Raw genomic sequence first — 16,134 nt, forward strand, 5'->3', positions numbered from 1 at the left:
ATATATATATATATATATATATATATATATATATATATATATATATATATATATATATATATATATATATATATATATATATATATATATATATATATATATATATATATTCCTACAAGTCCACGGGGAAAATGAAACACGAAAACTTCCCAAGTGCACTTTATATATATATATATATATATATATATATATATATATATATATATATATATATATATATATATATATATATATATATATATATATATATATATATATATATATATATATATATATACGTATTTACACTGTTGGTTACAGTGGTGTTGTGGCACTGGTGGTTACAGTAGTGTTGTGGCAGTGATAGTTACAGTGGTGTTGTTGCACTGTTTGTTATAGTGGTGTTGTGGCACTGTTCGTTACAGTGATGTGTTGACATTGTTGGTTACAGTGGTGTTGTGGCACTGTTCGTTACAGTGGTGTTGTGGCACTGTTAGTTACAACGGTGTTGTGGCACTGTTGGTTACAGTGATGTGGTACTGTTAGTTACAGTAGTGTTGTGGCACTGTTGGTTACATTGATGTTGTGGAACCGTTGGTTACAGTGATGTTCTGGCAATGTTGGTTACAGTGATGTGTTGAGGCACTGTTGGTTACAGTGAAGTTGTGGCACTGTTGGTTATAGTAGTGTTGTGGCACTGTTGGTTACAGTAGTGTTGTGGCACTGTTAGTTGCAGTGGTGTTGTGGCACTGTTGGTTACAGTGATGTTGTGGCACTGTTATTTATAGTGGTGTTGTTGCACTGTTGGTTATATTGGTGTTGTGGCACTGTTGGTTACAGTGATGTTGTGGCAATGTTGGTTACAGTTGTTTTGTGGCACTGTTGGTTGCTGTGATGTTATGGCACTGTTGGTTATAGTGGTGTTGTGGCACTATTTGTTAGAGTAGTGTTGTGGCACTGTTGGTTACAGTGATGTTGTGGCACTATTGGTTATAGTGGTGTTGTGGCACTATTGGTTACAATTGTGTTGTGGCACTGTTAGTTACAGTGGTGTTGTGGCACGGTTGGTTACAGTAATGTTGTGGTATTGTTAGGTACAGTGGTGTTGCGCCACTGTTGGTTACAGTGGTGTTGTGGCACTGTTGGTTACAGTGGTGTTGTGGCACTGTTGTTTGCTGTGATGTTGTGGCACTCTTGGTTACAGTGACGTTGTGGCACTGTTGGTTACAGTGATGTTGTGGCACTATTAGTTAGAGTAGTGTTGTGGCGCTGTTGGTTACAGTGATGTTGTGGCACTATTGTTTATAGTGGCGTTGTGGCACTATTGGTTACAATTGTGTTGTGGCACTGTTAGTTACAGTGGTGTTGTGGCACTGTTGGTTACAGTAATGTTGTGGCATTGTTAGTTACAGTGGTGTTGTGGGACTGTTGGTTACAGTGGTGTTGTGGGACTGTTGGTTACAGTGGTGTTGTGGCACTGTTGGTTACAGTGGTGTTGTGGCACTCTCAGTTACAGTGGTGTTGTGGCACTCTCAGTTACAGTGACTTTTTGGGACTGTTAGTTGCAGGGGGGTTGTGTCACTGTTGGCCACAATGCTTTTATGGCACTGTTAGTTACAGTGGTGTTGTGGCACAGTTAGTTACAGTAGTTTTGTGGCACTGTTGGTTACAGTGATGTTGTGGCACTATTAGTTACAGTGGAGTTGTGGCACTGTTGGCTATAGTGGTGGTGTGGCAATGCTAGTTACAGTGGTGTTGTGGCACTTTTGGTTACAGTGGTATTGTGGCACTTTTGGATATAGTGATGTTGTGGCACTGTTGGTTACAGTGGTGTTGTGGCACTTTTGGTTACAGTTATGTTGTGGCACTGTTGGTTTGAGTGGTGTTGTGGCATTGTTGGTTACAGTGGTATTGTGGCACTGTTGGTTACAGCAGCAGCTGATTTCTTTTGCTGGTACACCACTTCAATATTTCAGATATTTTTCTGTATTGTCTTTATATTTCTCAAAGGTTGGGAAGTAGAAGTGAACAATCGACCATTTAATACGACGTTACTGGACATAACATTTGTTTCCATTGAAGTGACTGGAAATAAACATAAGACGAAGACAATACGAATTTCAGGGAAATGCAGTAAACAGGTCACTTCTGCCCCACTCACACCTGACCTATGATGGTCTCTCCCGTCAGGTAGGGTCAGGAATTTCCTTATGTGTTTCCAGGCCAGCATTTATGTACCAGAACATGAGAAGAGAACTTGATATACGCCTCCGTCTGGAACGTCATTATTCCATTTCGCTTCGTGGATCCACTTGCAGTCATCAGTCTGCGAGGGATTCGTGAGAAATGGTCTTATGAGGGATTATCATCACGCCTCGGCCAGAGTGACTTGGGATAAATAAAATGAAACTCTACAAGCAGAATTATTCTCACGCCTGCCTACATCACCACTATGCAGGTGACTGCTGTAAAATGTTTTAATTCCGTCAATAAATGTTTGGGCATATCTTCCAGTAATAATATTTTGTCTCTGATACCTAGGAAGGATATATGTTAGCAATCCAAGTGTGTGTGTGTGTGTGTGTGTGTGTGTGTGTGTGTGTGTGTGTGTGTGTGTGTGTGTGTGTGTGTGCGTGTGTGTGTGTGTGTGTGTGTGTGTGTGTGTGTGTAAGTGTGTGACCCCTGTTAGCCTCTGAGAGTTAATGTGTCCTCAAGAGTTAACCAGACCCGCCACTTGGAGGCTAGGTCAGGGGATCGACTTCGAGTCCTCATCATCCCCCCCACACTACCTTCTTCCAGTGCATGGAACACTTGGGTGGAGATACACAACATCCCAATTGTCCTATTGGTGTCCTGGTAAAACTGGTCCTCAGATGAGGCTTGTCACATGTTTTGGGCTGTACGTTGAAGGCACCACACTGTACAGAGGGGTCCCTCTCTGACAACCCCCACATCTCTCTACTCTTACGAGCGCTGCCATATGGCCCTGTCACTCCCCCACGGGTGGTGACTGGGTCATGAGGAGGTGGTACAACTTGAGACGAATTCCGTCAATGCAGAAATGATCTCATCTATATCATTAATATGGCCTAGAGCGGCCTGGCGAGCTGCGTTGATGACAGACTCTGGCGCCTCCTGTTGCGTTGCGCTGAGTATGTCGTCGTGAGGGAGGTACCCCAAGTCACCCAAGTCTGGTGTTATGGGAGTGAGGGCGCAACTGTTCGTAGTCTTCAAGACGTGGTACCTGTCGTCTGCCGGCAATTGAGTAAGGTCAGATGGATGGTATGAGGCAAGGCCAAAATCTATCAAGGTGACCTCGAGCGGGAGTGAGAGATCGTGTGGGATGGTGACCACGATGTTTCCCGTGTGTAGGTCATTGTGGTAGACACCAATGGCATGTAGCTCTTTGAAATGGAGGCAGACCTGAAGTCCGATGAGGCCTAGGTACTTGTAAGAAAGTTCTCGATCCAGGAGCAGGTCTCCGAGGGTGTCGGAACCAACGAAGGTTATGAGAAGAGTTGGAGGATCGTCAGAGGTGGCCAGCAGTCGATGGGCTCCTCCGGCTACACTGACTTTTACCAGAAAATAGGCCTCCAGCTCATACATCACAGGTGCAAAACTGAGAGTCTTTCCGACCTTAAGTACGGTGTCGGAACCGTCCCATTTCACACGATAAGCCGTTCTGAAAGCGCCTTCTCCAAGAAGTTCCCCAGTTGCAATAAGATGTTCCACATCCAATCCAACTTATGTAAGTATAAGTTGTTGTTATTATTATTATTATTATTATTATTATTATTATAATTTTTCATTATTATTATTATTATTATTATTATTATTATTATTATTATTATTATTATTATTATTATTATTATTATTATTATTATCATTATTATAATTACTATTATTATTATTGTTATTATTATCATTATTATTATTATTATTATTATTATTATAATCATTATTATTATCATTATCATTATTATTATTATTATTATTATTATCACTAATATTATTATTGTCATTACTGTTATCGTTATTATTATCATTATTACTATCATTCTTGCTTTGAAGAATGTATGTGAGAAATACTTAGAAATACAGATGGACTTGTATGTAGCATTTATGGATCTGGAGAAGGAATTGGATAGGGTGGATACAGATCCTCTGCGGAAGGCAACTTGCCAGAAGAAGTGAAAAGTTTTTACAAAGGATGTAAGGCATGTGTACAAGTAGGAAGAGAGGAAAGTGATTGCTTCCTAGTGAATGTCTGTTTGCATAAGGGGTGCGTGGGGTCTCCATGGTAGTTTAATTTGTTTATGGATGGGGTAGTTAGGGAGGTGAATGCAAGAGTTTTGGAGAGAGGGGCAAGTATGCAGTCTGTTGTGGATGAGAGGGCTTGTGAAGTGAGTAAGTTGTTGTTCGCTGATGATACAGCGCTGGCGGTTGATTCGGGTGAGAAACTGCTGAAGCTGGTGACTGAGTTTGGTAAAGTGTGTGAAAGAAAAAAGCTGAGAGTAAATGTGAATAAGAGCAAGGTTATTAAGTTCAGTGGGGTTGAGGGACAAGTTAATTGGAAGGTAACTTTGAATGGAGATAAATGAAGAAAGTGAAGTGTTGTAGATATCTGGGAGTGGACTTGATAGCGGATGGAACGATGGAAGCGGAAGCGAGTCATAGGTTTGGGGAGAGAGCGAAGGTTCCGGGAGCGTTGAAGAATGTGTATGTTGGAGGGAAAGAATATTATCTCGAAGAGGAAAAATGAGTATGTATGAAGGAATAGTGGTTCCAACGATGTTCTATGGTTATGAGGCGTGGGCTATAGTTAGGGTTTTGCGGAGAAGGGTGAATGTGTAGGAAATGAGATGTTTGAGGACAATATGTGGTGTAAGGTGGTTTGATATAGTATGTAATGAAAGGGTAAGAGAGATGTGTGGTAATAAAAAGAGTATAGTTGAGAGAACAGAAGAAGGTGTATTAAAATGATTTGGTCACACGGAGAGAATGAGTGAGGAAAGATTGACAAAGAGGATATATGTGTCAAAGTTAAATGGAATGAGGAGAAGTGGGAGACCAAATTGGAGGTGGAAGGATGGAGTGAAAAAAGATTTTGAGCAGTCATTTTCATATATGGCGGAGTTGCGATGGGAATGGATAAAGGCAGTAGGTATGGATATGTACATGGGTATATACGCATATGTTTGTGTATGTATTTGTTTGTATACGTTGAAATGTATAGGTATGTATATGTGCGTGTGTGGACGTGTATGTATATCTATGTGTATGTGGGTGGGTTGGGCCATTCTTTCGTGTGTTTCCTTGAGCTAACGCGGAAGACAGCGACTAGGTATAATAATATTGTCTTGTGGAGGGAAAGGTGAAGATTTGTAGAGATTTCAGAAAAGAAGAATGTTGGGGCGAAGAGAGTGCTGCGCTAGATGAAACTGGAAAATATGTTATGTACTTCAAAATGTTACAGTAGACTTAAGGAATCTGATGAAACATAATGTTGTTCTGATAGATTATTTGTTTATGAGGACTATGTATTGTGTTGAACTTTAATGGTTGTTTAAACCAATGCGTGTCAGCCAGAATCAGTAAAGATCATAAGAAATTCAAAAAGGTGATAAAAACATAAATCTTTATTATCATAAATAACAGAACGTTTTCTCCTCTGGGGATTTAAAAGAAAAATAACACAAGAGAACTAGTTTAAGGCAGGAGTACTTCATTTTCGTAACAAACTATATGCTATTACGTCCCTTTTCTATCATAAATCTTATGTTCACTTTCAACAAATGTCTTGTATCTATAATAAAAACTCGGTATAGAGATTTGTTGAATGTTCTCCAGCGAGCCGTTGCATAGGTCTTCGTTAGTGAAGTTCATTTCGTGTAATGGATCATGCATTACAAAGTTGTGTCCATCCACACAGGTGCTACACGTCCCGGGTAAAGATATTTCCTAGAAATGGCGTCTATTTAACACAGATATGTCTTCTGTAGATATTTGGAAAACATTCTTCCGAGGGACAATACCTAACACTTTTGTATTAAAGTTTATCAGCTGTAAGTGATCAAGCATTACAAAGCTGTGTCCACTGCCACAGGTGCAACTGATCCCGGGTAAAGGTATTTCACTATCTTTGTTTCCTTAACACTTCTAGTTATATATGTTTCATCCTTGATGTGATCCTTACAATGAGTATTCATTGTTTGTAATTCTTTTCATCCTTGCCATAGCATCAATCAGTTGAAGTGCAGAATACTTAACTGAAACTGACTACTTTATTCTGTTTGAGACATAATATGAAATTTGTTCCCGGACTCCAGCTGTAAGTGGTTATGGTTCACATTTTGGCTTCATGACCTTTAGGTGATAGCCCTTCAATCCAACAACATATATACATCCTGTTATACAACTGATGTTACTGTCTGACGTATGTATGGTGCGGCTTGATGACTTTACCTGCTGATGGCTAATATCGACTGTTATCATCTTGCAAATCTTGTTTTTTGTTTGCTTTTCCGTACGGTACAGATTCTGGTTTAACGAACTTTACCTGTTGACAGCTGTAAATTCAGAGATAATAAAACATACTTACGTGTTACAGAGGCCGTATGATAAGGGCCCGATCCACGCAAGGACCTGACGAATATGTAAACAAGAAATGACCTGTTAGGCAAGATCAGAGAACGGGCCGTCCACACTCTAGATGTAGGACGTAAACCTAGAAAATCTAACCACGACAACAAACAATAGGTATGTGAAAAGCTCACTAGTGTGACAACGACAGTAGATAACTGCTACGAGGAGACCTGCTGGTGACTCTAACAATAACATAACTGTACAGTAAACAGACTTTCTGAGAACGGCCTCTCGAAAGACAAGGGCCCCATGTCAGGCGGACACCTGCCCATTCTAACAACGATAATTTATCTAATTATTTGTAGTCATATACGAATCCTGACTCCATAACTGTTGATTTGTAGATTGCTTCACATGGCAGAGATGATCCAGCCATTACACACGACAAAGGTATATTACTGAGCTCCGCCTCGTTCAACTCTGGGCTAACTAGCGAGGTACAAGGAACAGCCCTCATGACCACCATTGCCTCACCTTGAAACTGGTCACTTGAAACGCTTCTGACAATTAACTGCCACTGTTGATTGTTTATTGAGCTGTGTTGACGACCCGCCCCCACACGCCTTGTATACGTAAGGCTGGTGAACAGTATATGGTCTCCTCTCAACACCGCTCACGAACATTCTTCTATATTTCTTATTTTGTTTATTATAAAAGGAATACATATAGTAACGGGAGCCTAGCTCAGATTATGACGCCTAAGTCCAGCACCATTGAGAAGGTCTTTATAGATATACAAATACCAGCAAAAGACATACAGAAGGAGTGGTCATGTGTGTGTGCAGCAGCCAGACACGCAGTCGCGCACCAACTACCGACGTGTACGGAGCTGTTGTCGTCTTTCAGAGCTAGGCTGTCGCTATTCCCCCCTGCGTTGTCGCTCCCCTTGCTTTGTTTTGAATTTCTTTTACAAAGTTATTGTTCATTAATATCTTTTATAAGGTTGTTTTATGCAAAATTGATATTTCATTGACGGGTGTCCGCTTCCCACCACTGCTGTCATATATATCCTCTTTGTCATCATGTCATCATGTACTGTCCCCAAATGCCCAGACCAGTTCAGCGCACCTTATTCAGCTCTAAATTTTACTTTTCATATATCACAACTCTCTCTTACCCTTTTGTTTTCTACTACATTAACCCTCGTCACAAAACATTCTGTTCTTGCTCCCACCACTTTTGACATATATCCTCGATGCCCAAACCAATCCAGTGCAAATTCTTGAAGTCTCTAAACCATACTCGTTTCATTAACTCACGACTTTCTTATCCTTTTATTTGTTACTAGATTATCACTCTTCACAAAACACACTGTTCTCAAACATTTGATTTTCAAAATTTTCCCTTCTCCAGTACCTTCCCATCTAAAGGCCATTCCTCGCACCAATACAAAATTGTCGGGACCACTATGGGTTCAAATATGCCTATGTTCACCATTCTAGAAAGTCATCTACCTTTCCACATATTCCTCAATGCTTTCATTATCTTCGCCCATAGTGTGACGCTCCCTAGCTCCCATGCTATTATTAGTTACCATATTCATTCCTATGTTTGTAAAACAGTTTACTTTCTCCAAGTTTACTTCCTACAAACTTACATCTCAGTTAACCTGTCCCTCACCAGTGCTAACCCTAGTAACATTTCTTTTAGTCACATTTACTTTTTATTTATCCTTTCACCCTCTTTCTTAAACTCAAAAACCAGTTTCTTCTTTTATCTTATTATCTTACAGCGTTATATTATAGTCTTAGGTCATTAAGGCAAGTTTAAAAAACTTTCAGTCATCTTTTATGCATAACTTGATATTCCAGTTTTGCTATATAAGGATTTGTTTCAACAGCCTCCCGACCAAAGCTGGCGTTTGGGAGAAAGGTTATATAGAGGTTGGTCGTGCCTAGTTAGAATCAACAGAAACAACATTCTGGTTAAAGGAAACTAAAGGGGTGAAACGCGTGTATGACGACTTATGGGTTTCGGAGGTAATAAAGAGGTCAAGTGTGTTGGAAGAGTGGTCTTGACGGTCTAGAACTTGGTGAGGGTATTTACCTAATTGTTCCAGTTAGAGCCTAATCAATCATTTTTGTGAACACTGAACTCCCCTGCGTAAAGGATATCAGCATATGGGTGTGAGTGAGCAGACCTTCTTGGGAAGATATAAAATATTCGGGGATTCGTGCATAGTTTTACGAATTGGTCGGGGTTGGAGGTATAAATGATACAGAAACCCAAGATAATCAAGGGTAGAGAACTTTTGAGCAAAATGACATCAAAATTAGGGACTCAAGAGCCACAAGGCAAGGAACAGATGATTTTGTACCACAACGGATCAATCTCCACCGTTGGAACGGATATAATGATACAGATTATAGCTGGAGATCCGTTAGCTCAGAGAAGAGTGACCTTTAGCAGTTAGATATCTGAGAGAGAGAAAACAAAGTTTAGGGTAGGAGGTAAACAGGTAGTGGTCAATAATGTTGCAGAAACAGATAGAAAAAGAGCCAGGCCTAAGAACTGTGGCCGTGGAAGTGGGGTGGATCCCTGTCGCATGATGATGGCAAGTGGTCCCAGAGATCCTCTCAACCCTTCTCACTCGGTGGTGCCGCTCCGAATCGGTACCGCAGAATGATCTGTGTGTTGTACTGCCATAAAGTTTGAAATATTGAAAGGTAGAAAAACAGATATATAGATATGTGTGTGAGTTATGTGTCTTTAAGTGTCGTGCATGACAAGAAGAGGATATAGGATTAGGACTGAATATCAGCAACTCAAATGTGGTTGAGGTAAGGGTAAAACAGACAGCTTTCTGTGACTGAAATCGTAAGTAAGTAACAGACGCCACAGTGCTGGTTCACTGCGTCCTCACCACTATCCCGACTGAAACGAAGGCAGGAGTATCTCCCTTGACAGTGATTGCCTGCTACACACTATTACTACAGAATAGCAACAGTAGGTGCCACCAGTTCACCTGAATTATACGCGTTTGTGGAGGTCTTGGATCCCCCAAGTGTGGCGTGTCCTCTATTCTCCAAGCGTGTGGGGATGTTGCATGCTTGCCGGGGTGAAGGTCCTAGAATCTCTAGGTATGCACTGTGTCTAGATCATCTGCGTGTCTGGTGCTGTCTGGTGTTCCTTGATCCTCAGGTAATGGGGAACTGGGACCCTCTATACTCATTCTTTTTTTTTTTCTTGTTTAGGCGAAGATGCACATGACATGTTGGTGATGATTGGCTAAACGCAGTATGTCCGAATAACATTGTTGTATTGCAAGTAATTACCGGACAATATGACTCGAAACTTATATACTAATTCAAATTTCTCCCTCAGATGTATGTTTTGTCAATTGATAATGCTAACGAATAAAGAAATTATGAAGTAATGATTTGGAAAGTCTACATTAACTAACCACAGTCACCCAAGTCAACGATCTATGCTTGTTTTCTGATATAAGCTACTTCATTTGTAACTTTTCGTATATTTCAAAGTAAATTAGGACAAATTGTACTAAACATATTAAGAATTATATATTAATTACATATTAAGCATGTAATTATCAGTTTTTTTCTAAGAGCAGAATGTACTCAAAACATGGAATTAATGAAACTCTTTTTGTGAAACGTTCCGGGGAAGGTAAAAAGAACAGCCACGGTCACTAGGCGTTTTATGTCTCTATAATATTTTGCTTGATGTTTTTCGTCTATCTCCATTCCTCACATATTTGATCTATTATGTGTATTTGATTTTGTTTATGACGGCTGTAGATCTCAAGCAGTTCAACTTTTGTAATAAAAGGATCGTGATCAATATCAGTTTCCTCTAACCACTGAATTAATTGGTACTTTTTTGTAGCCGATTGTTGGAACTTAGTTTGATATTTTAGAGTGATATGGAGCATTATCCTTAATGATAAGTGACTGGAAGTGTGTTCCCTTTAGGTGATTTTCTTTTTTTTTCCTTCCCGTAACGTTTCACAAGCAGTGAGTTTCATTCATTCTATTTTTTGAGTAGATTCTGGTCTTCAAATCTTTTTTGTTTCTTCATATGTTTAGCGCAGTTTTCCCAACTTATGTTAGAATATGTGAAAATTTATAAATGAAGTAACGTGCATCCGAGAACAAGCTTGGGTCATTGACTTGGGAGGTTATTGTTATCTAGTCTACACTTACCAACACATTACTTCATAATCCTTTTACTCGTTAGCATTATTAATTGATTTATCATGTATCTGAGGGAGAAATTGAGGTGAGTAAATAAGATTCTATTCAAAATATCTGATAAACATTTGAAATACAGCTATGTTACTTGGACATGTTTCATTTAGCCAATCATCACCAACGTATCAAGTGCATCTTCGCCTAGATAAAACATATAAGCTAAGTATAGGTGTTTTAGGGGTCCTCCATGTATCTTGGCATGTATCCTGGACCTTCTATGTGTTTATGTAATCTTGATCCTCCAGGTGTGTGGGGTTCTTTATCCTCCATATCTGGGAGGTCCTGGATCCTCCGAGTGTGTGGGATTCATTGACACTTCTGGTATATGGAGGACCTAGAACCCCTAGATGTGTTGGGATTCTGGATCTCCAGGCTTGAATGGATCTTAGACTATCTATTTGTCTGCGTGGGTCCTAGATCTTCCAGACGTGGAGATCATCGTCCCTACAGGTATTTAGAAGCTCATGGTCCTCCAGGTGTGTATGGGATCTATGCCATTTACATGTGTTTTCTCATCACCCAGGTGTTTGGGATTCCTTTATGATACAGGTGTGTGAAAGCTCTGGATTCTCCAGGTGCACTGGAGTTGCAAACCATCCATATGTGCTGGATGTTATATCCTGAAGATGCTTGGAATTGTTGATCCTCCATGTGAGGGGGCTCAGGATTCTCAAAGTGTGTGGTGGCCCTAGATTCTAAACCTGTATCTTCAAGGTGTTTGTGGGTTCAGTATTCATAAGGTGTGTGGTGTTTTGGATCTCCAGGTGTGTGGCAGCATTTGATTATCCAGATATGTGGAAGCTTGAATTCTCCAGGTGTATGAGAACCCTAAGTTCTCCAGGTGTGTGGTGGTTCTGTGTCCTCCAGGTGTGTAGGATTCCTGGATACTCATGATTGTGTTTCCTCATCGCAGGTCATGGGTAATAAACAACTGAGACATTTTTTTTATGGATTTTATTATTTTGTTTGACCTCTTCAGTTGCTCAGGAGGTCAGGCTGCAACTCCTACAAGCCGACCCCCTAAGAAATTCAACAGATTGTTCCCGACGTCAGTCAGGAAGTCCTGTATGTTGAACCTGCTGCTCAGCTGGTCAGGTTAGGCCAGATACCCTTCAGCAGATGAGACGGTGAAACCTGTTTCCTCAAAACTCAGTAGCACAATAGGCCAGTCCTCTCTATTACTCTCGAAAAGTCTGTAGGACATAACTTAGTTAATCAGATATTCACTGTTTCAGTTACGTTCATTACTAAGGGCTGCTGACAAGAAACATGTTTAGAGACTGTCGACACGTACAGTGATAAGAAAAGGAACTCTTAACATCTGTCCTGTTCAGGGAATGTTGATATGTGTCATGTTCATAGAATGCTGTCGTATACCATGTTAAAAGACTGCAGACATGTATCATTTTTAGGGACTGTTGACATGTGTCATGTTCAAATACTGTTGCCTTATATTATGTTAAAGGACCCGAGACATGTGTCATTTCCACATACACACACACGTACACACACACACACACACACACACACACACACACACACACACACACACACACACACAGACACGCACATACACAAACACACCCACACACTCTCACATATACACACACACACAGACAGACAGACAGACAGACAGACACACACACACACACACACACACGCACACACACACACACACACACACACACACGTACACACATATACTTTTTATAAACATTTCTAATGATAAGAGAAGTGATAGACTAAAGATAATATATGATGATAATAATGATAATAGCAATAGTAATAATACTGGTAATGATAATGATAACAATAGTGATAATAATAACAAAAATAGTAATAATGATAATAATAATGATAATAATAACAGTGATAATGATAATGATGATGATGATAATAGTAATAACAATAATAATAATGATGATAATGATAATAATAATAATAATAATAATAATAATAATAATAATAATAATAATAATAATAATAATGATAATAATAATAATAATAATGATAATAAAAATGATAATAATAATAGTAATGATAATAATAATAATGATAATAATAATGATGATAATGATGATAGCAATAATGATAATAATAATAATTAAGGTAATAATGATAATAATAATGATGATAATAATGATAATATTAGTAATAATAATAATGATAGTAATAATAATAATCTTCTTATTCTCCCTAAAATTTAATGATACTCTCATTAAATTTTAGGGAGAATAAAAAGATGTTCTGGAAGGAGGTAAATAAAGTGCGTAAGACAAGGGAGCAAATGGGAATTTCAGTGAAGGGCGCAAATGGGGAGGTGAAAACAAGTAGTGGTGATGTGAGAAGGAGATGGAGTGAGTATTTTGAAGGTTTGTTGAATGTGTTTGATGATAGAGTGGCAGATATAGGGTGTTTTGGTCGAGTTGGTGTGCAAAGTGAGAGGGTTAGGGAAAATGATTTGGTAAACAGAGAAGAGGTAGTGAAAGCTTTGCGGAAGATGAAAGCCGGCAAGGCAGCAGGTTTGGATGGTATTGCAGTGGAATTTATTAAAAAAGGGGGTGACTGTATTGTTGACTGGTTGGTAAGGTTATTTAATGTATGTATGACTCATGGTGAGGTGCCTGAGGATTGGCGGAATGCGTGCATAGTGCCATTGTACAAAGGCAAAGGGGATAAGAGTGAGTGCTCAAATTACAGAGGTATAAGTTTGTTGAGTATTCCTGGTAAATTATATGGGAGGGTATTGATTGAGAGGGTGAAGGCATGTACAGAGCATCAGATTGGGGAAGAGCAGTGTGGTTTCAGAAGTGGTAGAGGATGTGTGGATCAGGTGTTTGCTTTGAAGAATGTATGTGAGAAATACTTAGAAAAGCAAATGGATTTGTATGTAGCATTTATGGATCTGGAGAAGGCATATGATAGAGTTGATAGAGATGCTCTGTGGAAGGTATTAAGAATATATGGTGTGGGAGGCAAGTTGTTAGAAGCAGTGAAAAGTTTTTATCGAGGATGTAAGGCATGTGTACGTGTAGGAAGAGAGGAAAGTGATTGGTTCTCAGTGAATGTAGGTTTGCGGCAGGGGTGTGTGATGTCTCCATGGTTGTTTAATTTGTTTATGGATGGGGTTGTTAGGGAGGTAAATGCAAGAGTTTTGGAAAGAGGGGCAAGTATGAAGTCTGTTGGGGATGAGAGAGCCTGGGAAGTGAGTCAGTTGTTGTTCGCTGATGATACAGCGCTGGTGGCTGATTCATGTGAGAAACTGCAGAAGCTGGTGACTGAGTTTGGTAAAGTGTGTGGAAGAAGAAAGTTAAGAGCAAATGTGAATAAGAGCAAGGTTATTAGGTACAGTAGGGTTGTGGGTCAAGTCAATTGGGAGGTGAGTTTGAATGGAGAAAAACTGGAGGAAGTGAAGTGTTTTAGATATCTGGGAGTGGATCTGGCAGCGGATGGAACCATGGAAGCGGAAGTGGATCATAGGGTGGGGGAGGGGGCGAAAATCCTGGGGGCCTTGAAGAATGTGTGGAAGTCCAGAACATTATCTCGGAAAGCAAAAATGGGCATGTTTGAAGGAATAGTGGTTCCAACAATGTTGTATGGTTGCGAGGCGTGGGCTATGGATAGAGTTGTGCGCAGGAGGATGGATGTGCTGGAAATGAGATGTTTGAGGACAATGTGTGGTGTGAGGTGGTTTGATCGAGTGAGTAACGTAAGGGTAAGAGAGATGTGTGGTAATAAAAAGAGCGTGGTTGAGAGAGCAGAAGAGGGTGTTTTGAAGTGGTTTGGGCACATGGAGAGGATGAGTGAGGAGAGATTGACCAAGAAGATATATGTGTCGGAGGTGGAGGGAACAAGGAGAAGAGGGAGACCAAATTGGAGGTGGAAGGATGGAGTGAAAAGGATTTTGTGTGATCGGGGCCTGAACATGCAGGAGGGTGAAAGGAGGGCAAGGAATAGAGTGAATTGGAGCGATCTGGTATACCGGGGTTGACGTGCTGTCAGTGGATTGAATCGGGGCATGTGAAGCGTCTGGGGTAAACCATGGAAAGCTGTGTAGGTATGTATATTTGCGTGTGTGGACGTATGTATATACATGTGTATGGGGGGGGGGTTGGGCCATTTCTTTCGTCTGTTTCCTTGCGCTACCTCGCAAACGCGGGAGACAGCGACAAAGTATAATAAAAATAAAAAAAATAATAATAATGATAACAATAATGATAACAACAACAATAATAATAATAATAATAATAATAATAATAATGATAATAATAATAATAATAATAATAATAACAATATTAATAATAATAATAATGGTATTTTTTTTATTTTGCTTTGTCGCTGTCTCCCGCGTTAGCGAGGTAGCGCAAGGAAACAGGCGAAAGAATGGCCCAACCCACCCACATACACATGTATATACATACACGTCCACACATGCAAATATAGATTCCTATACATCTCAATGTACACATATATATACACACACAGACATATATATATATACACGTGTACAGAATTCATACTGTCTCCCTTTATTTATTCCCATCACCATCCCGCCAAACATGGAATAACAGCCCCCTCCCCCCTAATGTGCGCGAGGTAGCGCTAGGAAAAGACAACAAAAGCCCCATTCGTTCACACTCATTTTCTAGCTGTCATGTAATAATGCACCGAAACCACAGCTCCCTTTCCACATCCAGGCCCAACACAACTTTCTATGGTTTACCCCAGACGCTTCACACGGCCTGGTTCAATCCATTGACAGCACGTCGACCCCGATATACCACATCGTTCATATTAACTCTATTCCTTGCTCGCCTTTCACCCTCCTGCATGTTCAGGCCCCGGCAACTCAAAATCTTTATCACTCCACCTTTCCACAGCCAATTTAGTCTTCCACTTCTCCTCGTTCCCTCCACCTCTGACACATATATCCTCTTGGTCAATCTTTCCTCGCTCATTATCTCCATGTGACCAAACAATTTCAAAACACCCTCTTCTGCTCTCTCAAACACATTCTTTTTATTTCCACACATCTCTCTTACCCTTACATTACCTACTCGATGAAACTACCTCACACCACATATTGTCCTCAAGCATCTCATTTCCAGCACATCCACCCTCCTGCGCACAACTCTATCCATAGCCACTCCTCGCAAACATATATCTTTGTTGGAATCACTATTCCTTCAAACATACCCATTTTTGCATTCCGAGATAATGTTCTCGACTTCCAAACATTCTTCACGGCTCCCAGAATTTTCGCCCCCTCCCCCACCCTATGATTCACTTCCTCTTCCAT

General features: G+C 40.1%; 1 long non-coding RNA gene across 1 annotated transcript in view; it reads right to left on the reverse strand.

Moving 5' to 3' along the window:
* Positions 1–11,771: 11,771 nt before the first annotated feature.
* Positions 11,772–16,134, reverse strand: part of LOC139761241 (uncharacterized) — a 10,112-nt gene continuing 5,749 nt past the window's right edge. Inside the window, exon 2 of the long non-coding RNA XR_011715486.1 lies at positions 11,772–12,028. This is a non-coding gene — a long non-coding RNA (uncharacterized lncRNA). The remainder of the gene's footprint in view (positions 12,029–16,134) is intronic.

Source organism: Panulirus ornatus, chromosome 39 (genome assembly GCF_036320965.1).
Source record: "Panulirus ornatus isolate Po-2019 chromosome 39, ASM3632096v1, whole genome shotgun sequence".
Classification (NCBI taxonomy): domain Eukaryota; kingdom Metazoa; phylum Arthropoda; class Malacostraca; order Decapoda; family Palinuridae; genus Panulirus; species Panulirus ornatus.